We start from the raw sequence: 5,717 nt of genomic DNA on the forward strand, positions 1-5,717 counted from the left end.
AATTGAACTCCGCAGTCGGAAATTATCTCTTTAGGAAGTCCATGCAACCTGAATATTTCCTTAACAAAGACTCTTGCCAACTGAGGAGCAGAAGGGAGACCCATCAATGGAATAAAGTGTGCCATCTTAGAAAAGCGATCCACCACTACCCATATGGTATTGTATCCTTGGGAGCATGGTAGTTCAGAGATGAAATCCATGGATATATGGGTCCAAGGAGTATTAGCAATGGACAAGGGTCGCAGGAGACCTGCTGCCTTCTTGCAGGGAGTCTTATGCTGAGCGCATTTTACACATGAAAGAATAAATTCTCGAATATCCCCTTTCATTGTGGGCCACCAATAGGAACGCTGAAGGAACTTGTAAGTCTTGAGGATACCAGAATGGCCAGCAAACAGAGAGCTATGAGCCCAAGGCCCTCATTCAGAGCCACTCGCTATTTGCGGTCGTTCGTTCTAAAACAAGGGGTGGCTATTCAAATGAACCGTTCGCTGTTTGCGGTCTGTTCACGCCTCTAGGTCTGAACGAGCGAACAAAACTTGCGTTCGTTTTTTGGAAAAATACGCCCCCTGGCCGCTCGCATCCTACGTCATGTCCGCTATTTATTAGATTAATCGAGTACATCGACCAGGGTATGAACTGCTCGCTATTCTTGTGGTTGGTTTTTGCTACCACAATTTTGCGAGCAGTTCTGGCTATAAAAGAACCCAGTGACGTGGTCAATGACGCTGCTGTTTTAAATATGCACACCCATAAAACGCCCGTTTTGACCTTTAAGCACGCCTGCGATCGGATCTCCACTCCCCGTTTTCAAGCACCTTCCCCTGTTACCACCCACATACGCCTCTTTCTGTCACTCAAATTATCAGGCATTCGCTATTTTGCGAGCACATGAATTTCGGCCGCACTGAGTGGTTCGCGCATGCGTATTACGATCCGTACGCATGCGCAGTTGGGCAAACATCGCTCGGAGCGAACGAGCAGCCACTTGCGTCCGGCTCTGAATCGTTTTTAACTTCTCCGGATCCATCCGGAGGGTCTTTCCTGAAATTATGTGCCCTAGGAAGGGTACCGAGGTTTGTTCGAAAAGGCACTTGGATATTTTTCCATAAAGATGATGCTTCCGGAGACGTGACAAGACTTCGCGGACATGCTGGCGATGATCTTGCAAATTTTGGGAAAAAATTAGAATATCATCCAAATAATAGACTATAACAAAACTGTAGAGGACAGGCTGCGGATAAACTTGCCGGTTAGAAAGAGTGCACCACGGTGCAATACTGTAACACGTAGGTAGGGACCACAGAGTCCAGTAACGAGGTGGGTAGTGGTACTGGAGCCAGCCAGAGATTATGACGCTGGAGAGGTGGGTATGTATAACTACACTCAGGCTGTGATGGTAAAGCACTGGTGAAATGGATAGTATACTGCACACAGGCGGCGGTGGTAACGCACTGGTGGAATGGAGGTATACTGCACACAGGCGAGGTGGTAACGCACTGATGAGATGAATGATATAGCTGTAAACAGGCTGAGATGATAAAGCACTGATGAGATGAATGATATAGCTGTTCACAGGCTGAGATGGTAAAGCACTGATGAGATGAATGGTATAGCTGCACACAGGCTGAGATGGTAAAGCACTGATGAGATGAATGATATAGCTGCACACAGGCTGAGATGGTAAAGCACTGATGAGATGGACGATACAGCTGCACACAGGCTGAGATGGTAAAGCACTGATGAGATGAATGGTATAGCTGCACACAGGCTGAGATGGTAAAGCACTGGTGAGATGGATGATATAGCTGCACACAGGAATAGATCACTGGAAGCAAGGGAACCTGGAACGAGAGACCACTAGTAACACTAGCAGCGACAATGGTTGTTCAGGCAACTACCTGATACACAGGAGCCGGATATATACCACTGGAAGCCCACTGATTGGTCCACAGCGTCAGCTGACCGGCCAGACTGTCAGGGAAGGAAGGATAGTCAGAGAAGGAAGTGTCATGGCGGCGCCCATGACAGGAACTCTGATCCCCGTGCACCAGGCCGCCCGAGACACCAGCATCAGGGAGAATGCTCAGCACCTCCCACGTCGCCGCCCGACTGCCCGGGAAGTCAGAGGAAGCCGGCGGGACGGTAAGGGACGGCCGATCCCCGGCTGAACTCTGACACACACATCCTCACTTAAAATTTACTTTAGATTAATATTGGTGCGCATAGTAATTTCATGCACATGCTGCTGCTACTAATAATAGCTAAGTGAATTCCTAACATAAATGGGTTTGCATCACTTCATATATTAATAAACTTAATTATAAATATGAGTAATCAGTATTTGTTTTTAAATGTTCCAAAATGAGATATTCTGCAGACATGACTGCCATGTATAAGTTTTGAACATTAAAACATGCAAACAAGTATATCCTAAAATGCATCATGGGCATTTTATATCCTGCTTAATACTGCCTTTACTATGTGTATTTATTACAGTGAACATTACACGTATAAACATAATATTTCAAAGCATAAACCTCTTAACCTTATGCTGAATTGCTTGAAGAAGCAAGATAAAAAAGGTCTAATTACCAAGTGTTTATTGATGCTAGGATCACTTACAGTGGTTGCGCTCTTTGGAATAAGTATAATTTTTAGAATAGCTGATATTATGGTATGTAACACTGATTTGCTTACAATATATTTTACTTAATACTTATCTAGAAAGTAAATTATGGTTCAGTGTCTTTGTACATTTAAACCATTGCTATAAAAGGTTGGACATAATGCAATATAAGCATTAGTCATACTTTCCAACATTATGGGTGTATGGGATGCGGAGGTGTGAAGTGTGTGGGACATCGGTGTATAATAATGGGTGCAGGGTGTATGGTGGGTCCCGCCGCTGCACACCCTACACCCATACAGTATGTTTACCTTGTGCCGGCTAGCGGCGCCATCTACCCATTGACATCTATGGTAAGATGGTGTCACACAGTGAAAGCAAAGACTGGCACTGTGCCATAACCTTTGCTCTCTTGTGAGCATGGGCCATCTTCCCGAATCAAAGATGATGCTGCGGAGGAGGAAGGACCCGCTTGCCATTCGGCACACAGGATCGATGGGGGGGGTGGGGGGGCTGGTCTATTCTCTTCGGATCCCAGGAGGGTTCCCCAAAATCAGGATGTCTCCCAGACATTACTGGAGAGAAGGCAAGTATGACATTGGTGACAATGGCTTACTATGTGCTGCTATTATCCAGCAATAATACGGAATTGTACACTGGATCATCCACTCTGTAAATTAACTAAAAAATATTTGTTGACCCAGTTTTACTGTGTTTTTGAAATTGGAATTGTTACTTTGTGATTTACACTGTGCACATAGAGAGACAGAGGGCCTGACTGAGAATTGTATGCTAATGCCATCACACCTACAATCCCGTACATGGCTGCTGTGTGAAAGTATACAAATGTTGCAGATGCCTCATGCCGAGGAATGTATTGAAATGCCCACCTGCAACTTTGCAAATCCTAGCATCTGCATACATAGACGCAGCATCAGTCATAGATCATTCGATTATTGGTCTTCTGAGTAACCCTATGAATGAATGTAGACGCTGAAGCCACTTTCACTGCAGACGGGATCGCAGATGCAGTCTGTGTCACGCCCCAAAAATGATCATGACACATCTGCATACTTTGCCAACATTCCTAGTTATCCATGGGGGCTTCTTTTTTGCTGAAAATCAAAGAGAACGGAATAAAAGATAAAAACTGCGGCGCTAAATCAATATATAAAGATAGTACATTCCTTTTAGATGCAATGATGTCAAACGCTGGATAGATTCAGTGAGAGTCGATTTTTCTCTGGATGTAGTTCTGAGTATAGTAGTTGCTCTGTTACAACATAAATGGAGACATTAAACAAAAAAAGGAACCAATGTGTAGTACTGTTTTAGACACCATCAAACATAAAAATGTCATTCAACATGGGATGTCTATTCCAAGAAAATTATCGCGTACCCCACTCACAAAAAGTGTGGCAAATACATATAGTAAAAGGTATCTTTAATGCTGGTATTATTCCTAAATGGATCGGCGTACCAAAACTCACTTCTTTTTGTTGTATGTAAAAACATATAACGGTATCTTTATTGCGGATTAGTTTGGATAGGTGGATGTAACCCCGTTCAAATAGATGTAAGTACTTTATGATAGCATACCCAAACTCACGCTGTATTGTAGATGTTAAATCATGTAAAGGTTTCTTTAAGATACAAGATATAGGGTCGTACCCCAACTCACATGAAGTAACACAGTAGGACTCCTGTAACGGTTTCTTTATCCACCAAGTTTGATCCTTCAATGTCAAACTTCCAAACTATAGATCCAATACAATTTTTGTATTTGTCCAAACAATTTTAATCAATAATCCGGGAAAAAAAAAATCCACAATAGTATACAAAAGTATAAAAAAAATAATAAAATTTAAAAAAATGGTGCAAACATATCACCATAAAAAATACAAAAAATAAAAATAAATAATGCAAAAAGAATAAAATCCAAGTATTGGGCTACTCACACCTTCAGTAAAATGTCAACGCGTTTCGGTCCTATGGGACCTTTTTCAAGACATGCTGCTGGTGTGGGGAGCTCGATATTTATGTGAGAATAGACCAATAAATTGTACACAGGAAATGGTCATCAGCTGTGCAGTCACTCATCTAAACCAGATGGAAAGTTATCTATAAATAACCTATCTGTATATAAAACTTTATTCAAAAATGGGAAATAGTTAGTTGCTGACTGTATAAACAACAAAGAAGTAACATTCATTTAATATTCAAAAAAAATAAAACGTTATATGTATTATTAACGAGTGCCCAAACTTCCAGTTGGTGCATCATGGGAGATGTAGTCCAAAATGATAAATAAATTGGTGGCTATAAATAAAGCAAAGTCAATCACTAAGAGAGAAGAATAGACTAATTTAATAATGATGGTAGAGTCCCAAACGGCACATTGATCAGTCGATCACCATAAATCCAAAGATGTTTTCATCGTACTGTATTCCCGGAAACCGGAAATTACATGTGTCCGTTTTTTCTGGATCTGGAAGTGACGTGACGCCACTCAAAGCCGGAAATTGATATGTTGAGGACTATGGGATATGTAGTCCGTACTTCTCCGAAACCGGAAGTTGCGTATGTCCGTTTACTCTGAATCCGGAAGTGACGCAACGCCACTCGAAACGGGAAATTGTATAGGTTGAGAATCATGCGATATGTAGTCCGTACTCGTAGTGTAAAGTAACATAGATAGACTCTTTCAGCAGCTAACTTGCATCACCATGACGACCATCGTAACATCAGTATAAGATCTTCAGAATGTGCAAAATGGGCAGATATATGTGGAGATAAATAGAAATAAGTGTATAATATATTGACATCATGAAACAGAATATTAAATCAGTCATAGACAATATTATAAAATGATAAAGTACGGAGAAGTACGGACTACATATCCCATAGTCCTCGACATATCAATTTCCGGCTTTGAGTGGTGTCGCATCACTTCCAAATCCAGAATATGCGGACACACGTAATTTCCGGTTTCGGGGAATACAGTCTTCATTGGAAATTATCTCCACATATATCTGCCCGTTTTGCACGTTCTGAAGATCTTATACTGATGTTACGATGGTCGTCATGG

The sequence above is a fragment of the Taudactylus pleione genome, unplaced genomic scaffold (genome assembly GCF_031769625.1).
Source record: "Taudactylus pleione unplaced genomic scaffold, aTauple2 ptg000041l, whole genome shotgun sequence".
In the NCBI taxonomy this organism is placed as follows: domain Eukaryota; kingdom Metazoa; phylum Chordata; class Amphibia; order Anura; family Myobatrachidae; genus Taudactylus; species Taudactylus pleione.